At 36.1% G+C, this 13,772-nt stretch overlaps 1 pseudogene; it reads left to right on the forward strand.

Annotated features, from left to right (window-relative positions):
* The first annotated feature begins 1,692 nt into the window (after positions 1 to 1,692).
* On the forward strand, positions 1,693 to 5,926 carry LOC124103207 (transcription initiation factor TFIID subunit 2-like; annotated as a pseudogene).
* Positions 5,927 to 13,772: the final 7,846 nt, after the last annotated feature.

Genomic DNA, 13,772 nt, shown 5'->3' on the forward strand with positions numbered 1-13,772 from the left:
TATGCCACTGCTGTTGAAATTCCCTACAATTGATTTGTTATGCTCCTTGACTTTCTTCTCTGTACCTCCAGGAAAAAGTAATCCTCTAGAAGAGGGTACACTGGACCTGATATCCAATTCCTTCAAACAAAGATAATTTTGGAGCATTGGCTAATATTCTGTATTGTGAAAGATTCACTCCTGACACCTGATTTAAATGGATGTGGAGGTTGTGACCGGTGGATTCAATAAATAGGCTGTCAACATTTTTGTAAAATTGGAGGTTTTTCTAGCCAAGTGTTCTGGCACACACATCTCATCAACTTTAGTGGCTGAGGTAGGAAGATCACAAGTTCAAGGCCTGCCTCAGCATCTTAGCAAGACCTTGTTTCAAAATAAAAAAGGGCTGGGGATTTGGCTCAGTAGTTAAGCAATCCTGGTACTTAATAACCCTAGTTAATATTTAATATTCCTGGTTATTGAAACTTGGGTTTAATCCCTGTTCCCCCCACCTCTGAAAAAAAATTGGAGGCTTTCTTAAAAGCTTCCCTATTCTTTTGGGTAAATATGTACAACTTAGATTTTTGACATTTAAATAAATGGACAATGTAAAGAATAGGTAGTCATTGGAAATGGAACATAAGCCAACAAATCAGTAAATGATTTCCTATGAATTAGATTTACTCAAAGAAAGATAAATTCCAGAATATTTACCAATTGTAGTTAAAATCTCTAATGAAGAATGAGTTCTCCATATGGATATAAATCTGATATTTTCTATAGTATTTTAAAAAATCTTTCCCTGAAAAAAAAAAATCCTACTTTAGACATTTGGCCTGCATAGGTTTATGACTAATCTTAACATTCAAAAGTTAAATCATCATTCCCATATTACCTACTTTTCCCCCAAATTTCCCATTTTCAATAACCACTACTTTCATTTGCCTCACCACTCAAGATGGAAGCAAGACTTACATTGATGCTTCCCTGTCACCAATTGTTCAGGTTTACCTGAGTCATTGGAAACTACCAATGTCAAAATGGGAAAATTTTCAGCAAGCCAGGACAAGATTTTACCCTACTTGTCCCCACAGTATTTATCAAAATCACCATCAGATTTCCATGATTTTATCTCCAAAATGCATCTTGGACCCATCCATCTGTCTCTGTTCCTATTGACAAACTTCTAGTCCAAGCTACAACCATCATCTTGGTGACTGCTGGAATCTGCTCACATCTATATCTTACCACCTAGTTTCTCTGGGTTAACCAGAATGGTTTTTTAAAAATATTACACAGAACAATTTTATTATCCAATACATAAGTAAGTACTGGATTTTATACTTCTTTGTATTGATCCTTAATTGTTTTATGCCTGTTCTCTTATATTTCCCTGTCCCATATTTTGTGGCAAGATAAGATTTTTAAGTACTGCTTTGACAATTTTGTTTGCTTGTTTGTGTTAGCTTCCAGATCCTGACACTGAAAACATAATTTTATAAATAACATAAAACATTATTTGTTTTATTTATGAAAACATAAATAAAAAGGAACACTTCTTATGAATGTGTGTGTGTGTGTGTATATATATATATATATATATATATATATATATATATATATATATATAGTGTGTGTGTGTGTGTATATATATATATATATATTTTTTTTTTTTTTACATAAGTCTGGTGCAGTGATGCACACCTGTAATCCCATGTCATTGATTCATACTCCGAATTATATATATGAAAATTAGAATTTACAGTAGATGCTGCTATAGTGGCCATTTCCAATGGAGATTTAGGAGAGACAGTATATACCCATGATATAATCCCTACAGCAGCATCAAACATCTCCTTGCCCATTGGACCTTTTGAAATATTCATAGATCCCTATATACATAAGGTTACTCCTTTTTGTTTACCCCAATTTCTTCCATTGCTTAAATATACCATGTCAATCCTTCATGAACTCTTTGAATTTTATGAAAAAATTATTACATGTGTATATTCATACTCCTGTTTTAAAACTGTATTCATTTACAAGGCTTATGTTGAAGTGGCTACTTATGCTTCCATGAGTGTTATTAGCACAAATCTTCTATACAGTGCCATGATTATAGATGACACACCTTTGACTAGAAGGTGTTTAGCCAGTCTTTGGCCCAGCAGTTTTTTGAATGTTTCATATCCAGAATGTCTTAATCTGAGGAATGGAGCTGAAGGGAATTTCAGGCTATATTTATGAACATTGGATGAAAAAAGAAAACTTTTGTTATTAATGCGTACTACCATTGGGTTAAAGAGGAGCTAGATAAAATAGTGGCATAGGTACTGAAAACTGGGGGAGTTTTACTACATCCACTGGTGGAGGAAAAGAGAAGGATAATCCAGCATCCTGCCTACACTTTTTAATAAAGTGTCCACATACACTCTCCAGGGAATACTACTAATAATAGTATGTTTCAGTGTAAAGCCCACCTTGTGATGAGATTGATTGAAAATAGAATCAGCATGGAATTTATGCTACAAGTTTTTAATAAATTTCTAAGCATGGAAGAAAGAAAGTAACTTCATCTCAGAATTTCCAGTCACACATGTGGAGTCAAATGTTCATTTCCACATCAGGGTTTTTGAAAACTATTACAAATGTCTCTGCCAAAGATATCTAGCCTTTAATAAAACAGTGGGTAGACCAAAGTAGAATGGGAAAATTTTATGGAACTTTTATATTTAATAAAAAGTGAAATGTCTTAGAGTTGGAAATAAAATAAGATTATACATCTAGAACTCAGAAAAATATGGTACCACTTAAAGTGATAGTACAAGAATTAGATGGATGTTTCAATCATACATTGCAAATTGAAGAAAACAACCTTAAACATGATATACTCAGCCATTCCAAAAGCAGATGGAATAATAAGAAAAAAAATCCCAATGATGAATGGAGAAGAAGTTGACATAGATCTTTCTGCAATGAATGCTGATTCCCCTTTGTTGTGGATAAGGATAGACCCAGATATGTCATATTGAAAAAGGAAGAATTTGAGCAAGATGATGATGTGTAGAAATATCAACTCCACTATGAGGGGGATGTTGTTGCACAGTAGGAATTCATCTTGACTTTGGAAAAATTCCCTACTCCAGCATCTCACTTTTCCTATTCCAGCATCTTATTTTCACTGACACATTAGAATAAGGGCAGTGTTTCTACTGAGTAAGAATGTCAGCTTGCTCCTGCCTTGCAAAGACTGAAAATTGAACAGTGAGCACATGGACAGAACCAAGGACCATAAAATCACTCTTTACTAGAATGTTTTGTTGTAAAAATGATCCAGATATTGTAAAAACAACCAACTTCATGATATTTTAATTTTATTTTCTACAAAAGACTGTGTCAGTGGCAATGGCTTTATTAAGAGATGTTCATAACCTCTGTCCCAGAGAAGTTTTAAAATTTATTTTAGGTTTAACCAAGTATAATGACAACAGGAAAATAATTTTTAATTTAACTACTATTGTGCACAAATAATTGATTCCCTGGCCAACTCTGTTACATCTACAATCAAAGTGAATAATGAAGTTAGAATGCTGGATAACTTAAATCCTGATATGCGACTGATTCTTGAAGAAATCATCAGGTTTTTATATACAAAAAATCTTCCAAGTTATAGACACACTATCACTGCCAGTTGCTTGAGAGTCACACAGGTACTTCAAAAGAATGGACATGTACCAAGTGATCCAGCTCTTTTGAAATCTTATACTGAACACAGTCACTTTGTGGACATCAGGATAGCAGCTTAGGAAGATGTTGTTGATTTTACTAAAGTGGACAGCAGTTATGAAGAACTGTAGTGGCTCTTTAATATGATTCAGAATGACCCTGAACCCTATGTGAGGCATAAGATTCTAAACATTGTTAAGGCACTATTCCAAAATCTCAACTAAAATTCTGGGTCTTTTTGAAGCAAAGACAAAGGATTTATAATGGCAAGGACCAAGTGAGCAGAAAGCAGACAATTTTGCAGCCCAAGCTGCTGAATGCAGATAAGGGTCACTTAAAAACAGAAAAACCAAAAAGTAGGGGGCTGAGAGAGGCAAATACAATCATAAGACACATTTCTTACAGTGACACCACGTTCTCAGAATTGGCACTTCCTGTACCTAACTCAGGAAGTAAGCTAGCACCAGCTCCACAGTTTAAAGATATTATGGTCAGAGTGCAAGTGGGTAAGGATGGAGATGTGAAATTCTATGTGAGTGGGCTCATGCAGAATGAGTTCTGCACAGGTTGAGAGGTCTGAACTGCTGAGAGCCATAGCCAAGTAGGAATGACGCATGGCATTTTTGGTTGAAAGGTGATGCCAGCAAGCCATTGAGATGATAATGATTATGTTAAGATCTGCATTCAATTGGATATTAGACCTCTGCTGTCAGCCTTGGCCTGCTACTTTGGAGCACTCACGGGACTCCCAGAGAGTTCCCATTGGTTGGGGAAGTGCGGTAGGAGGGATTTCCGGGGGAGGGAGTTCCGGAGGAGGGAGTTTCGGTTGGAGTAGTGTGTCCCGGGAGGAGCCGCGTGGCGTGGCGTTTGGCATTTTTCCCGGGAGCATGTGTGGAGTGTGCTTGTGGAGTTCAGAAATAAAGTTTGTTCCTGCTTCAGTGGCTCATGATTTGTGCCCAGCCAGACTGCGGCACTGAACAGAGTGGGATCAACCTGATTTAACTTTCAAATCAGCCCATAATAATATGTTGACTAAGAATCCACCATTTACAAAAAAACATGGAGTCTGCCTTATGCAATGAAGCCTTGGTAGATCAACTTTGGAAACTTATGAATTCTGGAACTTCATATGACTGGAGGTTTTAGTGTGGCGCTGTGGACTTGTTTTGCACATTTTGGGCCTCAGTAGACCTTCCTGTTTACCATACCAGAATTTGGGTTGGTTCTTTATATTTATTTATTTTTTTTAGTTATAGGTGGACACAAATCTTTATTTTATTTTATATGTGGTGCTGAGGATCGAACCCAGTGACTCATGCATGCTAGGTGAGTGCTCTACCTCTGAGCCACAACCCCAGCCCCAAATGGTAAGATTTTTTTTTTTTTGGTGGTGCTGGGGATTGAACCAGGGCCTTGTACATGGGAGGCAAGCACTCTACCAACTGAGCTATATCCCCAGCCCTTGGGTTGGTTCTTAATCTGAAGGAAAAAAAAAACTGTCTTGAATCCTACTATAATGCCAGAGGCAATAGCAGGTGACAAAAAGCTGTGAGTTAATCCAAGCAGTCATGCACAGCTAGTTGTATTTCAAAACCCAGAAGATGATCATTTTGCCAAGGGAGCATCTTATAATGTTTCAGCTCATCATCAGGGAGTGAAGAAAAAGGCTGATACACCACTGAGGTTCCCACTAGAACCTGGTAAAATACTGGAGATGAATGAGGATAACAGTAAGGTCAAACTCAAAATCAGATTTTCAAATTCTCAAGATGAGGAGGAGATTGACATGGTACTGTTCATGATAGTGAGGCCTTCATTTTCCATTATCTGAATATGCTTGAAAGACCATTAACTCCAGGACTCTCCAAATAGTGACCAGCTAGCTCTCTATCTACTCTAATGCCCCAGCATTCATCAGGTTGTGACAGCACAGTCACCATAAAACCCTAGTGGAGTATGGAACTTACACATAAGGGAACAGGTAATGAACAATCAATTGCCTTTGGGGATAAGTATGTATCCAGTGGCAAGAGCTCCACTTTCAGCGTTTACTAAGGAATCTACATCCTCCAAACACAGTGAAGAACATCACCACGAGATAAGAAAAAGAAGAAGCACAAAAGACAAGCATAAGCACCACAGCAAAGAAAAGGACAAGGATCCTTTCACTTACTCAAGCACTGCTAGTGGCAGTTCTGCTCATTTTCCTCTTTCAAACTGAAAAAGAGACAAAGATCCCTTTCCTTCTGTGTCCAGAAGAAGACATACAACTAAAACTCTGCCCTCTGTGGATAATGATAAAAGGTAGGAAAAGATTTCTTCTTACATAAATTTAGAATCCATTTAAGTTCTAGATATTTGATGTATAATGCTTATACAATTGAGATTTAATTAGGAAGATATGTTTTATAATTGTGGATAAACTATTTCATTGCCTGTTTCCTACTTAAAACATACATACACACAGAGAAAACTTCTTTTTACAAAAGACCTCATAGCCATTAGGCAGTCCCTATTCACATCGTGATCTCCATATGTGTGATAGTAGGAGCAAATGTGACTCCATTTTGTTTTATGACTTCATCCTGTAAAACAACCATGCCAAGTAGAAGAGTCATGACTGGGGCAAGATGTTCTTTTCCTTTTGCTATAGAAATCTTTAAGAACACAAAACTACCTAATGGGGTAACTAGGGTAACGGGGCTCTGTTTCTGTAACTGGGGTGACTGGGCTAACTGTGATTGGTTAGGCTTCCCTCCGCTTGACTGCACTGTCCCACTTCTGTAACCTGGCTTGCTTGCATTGGCTAGACCCCCTGAACATCCCTTTTGCAGTTTTCAGACTTATAAGGAGTGCCCTTGCAATTGTTCAGGGCTGATCGGGGGAACAGCTTTATGTTCTGGTCAGCCGCCACCGGTGTGCTTCAATAAAGGCTTGATTCGATTATACATGAGTGGTCTGGAAGTCAGTTTATGAAACCCTGGGACGAAGCTTTAACTATAACAGTGTACTGCCAAAATCAATTTTTGAAGCCTTTGATGGATGTTATAGGATAGAGTTGAAGTTTAAATAGAAGCAACTGCCAAATGTGTGGTGTGACCACTATTTCCAGAGAAATATTATATAATTTCATTTGAAACTACTGAAAAGACAGAGGTTTTTTCTATAGGAGTATTCCCTCTTGCACTAGTTATTGTGTTAACAGTAAAAACTAAGCACCATAATTTATGAACAAATAAGTTGTAATTCCTTTTATGCCAAAATATTACAAATTTGGAAGAAGTTCTTTTTAACAAAAACTGGAATAACTGTCTTTTAATAGCACATTTGGTTATTATGATGTTGGAATTTAACAGAACTACCAAATCCATGGTTGTTCTCAAATCAAGAAGCTTAAATTTGGGCTGAGAATATAGCTCAGTTGGTAAAATGCTTGCTTTGCATGCACAAGACCCTGGATTCAATCCCCAGCACCACCAAAAAAAAAAAAAGAGAGAGAGAGAGAAGAGGCTTAAAATATAAGTTTTGTTTTGTCTTCCATTAAGTATGAACAAATAAGTTTAGATATAAAATGTTTTGTAACATGTAGACAATTTACATACCCAATACATATTCTTTCTAAAATTGTATAACACAAAGTTTGACTTTAAGAAGGTTAGTTTATATTTTGTTTATTAACTTGAATGAAGCTTCATGTGAGTGTACCAGAAGCATTTGCAAATGTGTAACATTTTGCTTTCCTGGTTTAATAGTCTGTGGTTATGTGTTTTTATTTTTTCTTCTGAATTTACCATGTGCTTTATTGTTTACTTAAGAATGCTTTTCATATCTTCAATTTTTATCATTTCCCATGTCATTAAAAAGTTTGACAAGAAAAAAATATTAAAAAGATCATATTCTTACCTATTTATAAAGTTTCAATAAGATCCCACTACAATTTGGGTAGTATTTTAAATCCTATATATGGTATTTAATTCCTGTAAGATTTGGTCAACCTCTCTAGTCCAGTTCAGGTTACATAGACATTCTGATAATTTTCTAGCTTTCCCTGCTCCTCCTGCTTTGCAAACTTCACACACATTTCACTCTGCCTAGAATACCCTTTGCTTCACGTTTCTCCACCCAATATCCTACTCTTCTCTCAGGTTCCTAATAACATTTTGTGCATTTTTCATATCCCTTAATAAAATTAGTGATGATGTATTTGTATGCCTTTTTATTTCAAGTCTGTCTTTCCTACCAGACAGTATACACTGTTAAAATGCAGTACCTGGACATTTGTCATATAACTGTTGAAAGAATGGATGTGCAGATGGTGTGAATTTATCATCTTCAAAGTGAAAATGTGTTTCCTGGTAGATTTGCTTCACTTTTTCATGTTTTTTTCAACTATTTTAAATGATCTGAACAAAGACAGTCAAAATTTGAGCAGTAAATCCCCCAGACCACTCAGGGATTTAGCTGCATCTGTTTGTGTAGAAAATAAGAGAAAAACTGGAAAGATACAGAGGACAAGGAGATTATCTGAATGGCATCAGAATCAAAGCTTTCCCTGCTCCTATATATTGGGTACATAAGCAGATGATAAGGAAGGGGACAGATGCAGAGCATCAAGTGAGACTCCTACTCAGAATCTGATTCAGAGGGGTTTGTAATCAAGTAAATCAAGTATTTTTTCCTTGAAATCAAATGCTCTCCCTGTGGAATAGGGAGATCTGTAACATAAACCATATATGAACTGAGAAAATGTGGGGAAATATAGTCCTGATCCCCTATAGTTTCATGAAAATTAAGAAACAAGATTAACTTTGGTAGAAGAATGTCCAGATGTTTACTCAGCTTGAGTCAGGAGAAAACAGCAATTATAGCCATTAACATCACAATTTAAAAAAAAAAATGTTTTCCACTGTCCTGAAATCCTTTGTGGAATCATACTGCTTATAGATAATGTCTGCCAATTAGAACCATAAGATGTTTAAAAGAAACTACATTATGTCATACATAAAAGCGGTTTTTGTTAAATCTAGTGTTCATCTCTTCATATCTTACTCATTTCTGAGCAGCATTTAGCTATGTTCCCTGTTCTGCTTTTAAATAATTTGTTCAAATTCATCTCTGTTTTCAAAAATTTAACTATTGTGTAATACATATTTGTGATAAAGGAAAAAAGCAAAATCTTGAAAAAGACATTTAATGTAGAAAGTTTAAAAGTTTTGTAGTCTCATTCCTAGAGATACCAGATGTTAACAATTGTTATAGATCATTCAGGAAATTTTGTTTTGTTTATATTGATCAGAGCCTTCCAGAAGATGCAAAAGATACATTACCAATTACCATCTTCTTTCTCAATATATAAAAAAAATTAGAAATACAAATTAGATTTGAAAATGCTGAGCTATATTGAAAACCCTTAATTTAACTTAAAAAAATACACAGTGGTTGTATGATTAATATATACATAGACATATATAATACTCCTTTGAAGATAACATGAACACTCTTAGTTTAAAACCTTTATTGGATTTAGGCTAAAGTTAAATGGCCCTCATTGATAGTAAATATCTAAACTTTCACAGTCTAATATCTAAAAAAAAAATACTATGTATATTATTCTGCAACTTGATTTTTTTAAAGTAGAAAAATATTTGCAAATTATTATATAGAAATCAGTATTATTTTATTAAATATTACATCCTAATTTTTTTAATCATTCATTATTTAACTATTCCATTTTGGTGAATTTGGAATAATTTTTAATGTTCAACTATTAAAAGTAGTTGCTCCATTGTTTGTGTGTTTCACATTAGTGTAGGTATTTACCTAGCATTTGCAACTAGATTAACTATTCAGTTTAGGGAAGGGAAGAAAGGAATGAACTTTATAATTTTTTTTCAATGCTGGGGATTGAACTCAGTGCCTCTCACATTACAGGCAAGCACTCTACCACTGAACTATATCCCAAACCCTGAATGTTGTAAATTTTAGTAGGCCTTATGCAATTGTCTGACAACCTGGTTAAACTTGTATGAACAGTATTTCAGACATCTAAAGTAGTAGTATGAATAGACAGATGATATAAGGCTTTAAATATCTTTAGGTATAAGTAAAGTGAAGAATCTTCAGAAACATTCCTTAACATTTGATATTCTCTTGTGAGTAAATGTGTTTTTACCTCCTGGGCTTTTCTTGTTGGATATAATTGCAGGTAATCAAATAGTAGTTTATTGTTTATTGTCTTAGCATAGTAATGAAAGCTACTACAATAATATCAAATGACTTATGTAGTACTTACTATTTACTAGACAATTTTCTAAACATTTAATTGCTATTAATTCATTTAATTTTCAACATAACTTTATATTTTTTTCTTTAAAAACCAGGATTATTGATCAAGAAATTTAATTCATTGAAAACATTCTTTACCCTTGATTCTGATAGTTGGATTTTGTATGAAATCTAGCCTGCTTCATTAATACTTTTAACAATAGTTTTTATTTGCTTATTCAGGCACTGATGTAATATTATAACCAAGACATATATATTTCCTGTCCTGCAGAGAGACAATGGTCTAAACTTCAATGAAACTCTTATTTAATTAATAGCAGAAATCCCCACACCTGGCCAAAGCTTCCCCTGAGGACTGGTTCTGAAGTTACTAGTATGAAATGAGGTTATCCTTGAATCTCTGAAGAGCAAGTGTGAGGGGTAGTGAATGACTCAATGTTTAATAAAAACTGCAACATATGTGCCCACTCAAAGCAATAATAAAGATGATTTTATTCATTTCTGTGGATGAAGTTTTTCTTATGGGTGGGTGTGGATCCACACCCATGAGAAAGAGAAAGGGAAAGAGGGAGAGGGGGATGGGGGGAGAAAGAGAGAGAGAGACTGACCTTTAGGTTCAGTGAAGAAACAGGGGGTAAGTCTAGGAGTATATCTTTGTGGTAGAGATTGTACTTAGCATGCCCAAGGTCCTGGACTCAATGCCCAACATCAAACCAAAACCAAACAGACAAAAAAAAAATGGAACAAAAGAAAACACAGGTGAGAGAAAAAAGCCCTTCCCAACAAAGCTAAGAACAGAACTAAGGCATTTCATAGGAAGAGTAAAAAGCACTAACACTTTGATAGAAAAATTTCCTCTCCAAAATTCTGCACTAAATTCAAAAATCACTCAAACTCTCAAGAGTGGAAGAGGTTCTGCAGGGGTCTTTACATCACTGAGGGCGTCATCACTGGAAGTTAAGGGCTAGTCAGTTCGATCTCCCAAATGGAAGTTGGAATGACTGGTGAGGCTTGGAAAAGAGCCACGACCAAGACTTCCCCATCCCTCCCTTCACAGTAGGTAGCAGTCAGTCCAAGCCTATCTTGCCTTAGGTACAAGACTGTCTTTTCCCACTGTCCTGACCAATGCCCGAGCAGCCCCACCAATGTGCTTATAGTTCTTCACCACTTCTTTTCAAAACTGGGAGTCTCTTGTGGCTGATTTATCAAATGGATCAATGCCAAATCTGAGGAAAGTAACAAGAGAAAGGGAGAGAGAGGCGCCTCTTGGCTATCCAGCTTATTGTAGAAGCAAATAAATAAAACTACACAGTAAGTTTCTTTTTCAGAAAACAGGAATCTAAGAGAAGTTCTGGTCAGGGGCAGGGGAATCGCCCTGAATGCAGTAGTGAGCAGCTAGGTAAGGGTCACGCAGGGCAGTGGGCTACTGTTGCTTAACCAGAATTGACCTGCATCTAACAATGTGTCAGGCACCAGTAAACATTATCTGGTATTTGCCAATAACTTCCCACTTTAAAATTTTGCAGTAGTTCTGAAATGTACTTTTTGACATGTGACTCAGTCAATGGTTATAAAGATTAAGCTAGGGAAAGGGCTATTAAATGTATTAATACATTGGGGAGCCCTGCATGGAGGGAAAAATGACAAACAATGAGTCCAAGTTGAGCAATTTTCTCTAATCCTCCTGTTCTCTTGATTCCTCAGAAGTTCTTATTCTGACTAAGAACCTAATTTGGTAGTTGAATTATTTGATTCAAAATTTTATTACCTCACAAACTTTCTTAGCAGGGATTCCTTATCAAAGAAAGAACTGAAGAATAAATTGAGGACCACAGGAAAGCATTGCCTAACCAATTTAAAGGAACTAACCAATTTATAGATAAAATTATCTATAGAGTTATATACACAAATTTATGTGTCCCGAACTTTATGAGTTACTTAAGGCATTTTTAGGCCAATCTTATCTCTACTGCAACTTTTATCTATTATCTTTTATGTTAATTTTTTACTATTTATTTCTGAAACCTTGATTTTCCCAGGCTGTTTCCCAGGATGTTTCCCACGCTGAGCTCAAGGCATCTGCCTCAACCTTCCAAGTAGCTGAAACAATAGGCACAGCCACAAAGCCTGGCTCTATGCTAACTTTTAAAGCAATCATTATTGTCTACAGATACCTATTTTGACAAGAATGAATGTGTTTCAGAACTAAAAAGGGAATTCTAGGGCTGGGGATGTGGCTCAAGTGGTAGCGCGCTCGCCTGCATGAGTGCGGCCGGGGTTCGATCCTCAGCACCACATACAAACAAAGATGTTGTGTCCACCGAAAAACTGAAAATAAATAATTCTATCTCTCTCTTAAAAAAAAGGGAATTCTATACAATATTCCCTGTTAAGAAGAAAGATTTCTTCCTCAGAATGGAAAAGAAGAATGTCACTATTGTGGTGGTTTATACTTGTGACTTCCTCCTGGCTCATATTCAGAGGGGAAAGTGAATAGCACATTTCTTCATTTGATTCATTTATTTTGCAATTTTTATTTTTAAATGAATACCACAATCTCATGATTTTAAAAGTATAAAAAGATATACAACAAAGATTTGTCATCAATTACCCTTCCCACCAGTTATTATTGTTTTTAAACAGCATATATCCTTTCAGAAACAGAGTACACATATGTTAGAAAATTAAGCTTGCAAAGATATATTGTTGTGTGGGCTCTCTTTCATCCAGTGAGGAGGTCCACAAAACACAAAACAAGGTAGAGGAGAGTATGGCTGAGAAGTCACTAATCGAGACCTCCGGAAACCAAGCAAGAAGCAGGTCTGATTTCATTGCACAGTTACCATGTATATATACTCAGGCAGTAGCTAAACAGATTACAGGCAGTCACCAATACAATTTCTTGCCAACTGTCCTTGCCATGACCATTCGAGGAGTGGGCTGTGGAGCAAGCACAGGGACTGCAACATATGACCTCACACCCAGGGCTGTGCCTATGGGGCAAGCAGTCTGCCATTCATGTGCCTAGCACGAGGGGAGTGGCCTTCCACTCAGACACCCTTAACCTATGCCATGTATGCAGTACTCCATACACTTGTACCCACATTAAGTGAAAAAGGTCATGGTACAATTCATGAATAGGCAGAATTAATATTGTCTAAATAGCCATACTATCAAAAGCAATATACAGATTCAATGCAAAGCCCCCCCCCTTCAAAATACCAATAACAATCTTTGCAGAACTAGAAAGAACAGTGCTAAAATTCATTTGGAAGAATAAAAGACACAGCAATTCTAAGTCAAAAAAGCCATGCTGAAGGCATCAGAACACCTGATTTCAAACTACACTACAGAGCTATAATAACAAAAGTTACATGATATCGGCATAAAAACACACAAACCAATGGTACACAATAGAAGACACAGAGGCAAACCCATTCAGATATTGTTATCTGATCCTTGACAAAGGTGCCAAAAACATACATTGGAGAAAAGAGAACCTTTTTAACAAATGGTGCTGGGAAAACTGGTTATCTATATGTAGAAACTTGAGATGAGACCCTTATCTCTCATCCTGCACAAAGATCAACTCAAAATTGATCAAAGACTTAGGTCTTTGATGCAACTCCTAGAAGGAAATGTAGGGTCAACACTCCAACATATAGGCACAAACAATGACTTCCTCAAAAGAACCCCTAAAGCTCAGGAAAAAATGCCAAGAGTTAATAAGTGGGCTGATATCAAATTTAAAAGCTTCTGCATAGCAAAGGAAACAATTAAGA

The sequence above is a fragment of the Marmota monax genome, unplaced genomic scaffold, assembly GCF_021218885.2.
Source record: "Marmota monax isolate L192 unplaced genomic scaffold, Marmota_monax_Labrador192_F-V1.1 WCK01_AAM20220418_F8-fsc00280, whole genome shotgun sequence".
Classification (NCBI taxonomy): Eukaryota; Metazoa; Chordata; class Mammalia; order Rodentia; family Sciuridae; genus Marmota; species Marmota monax.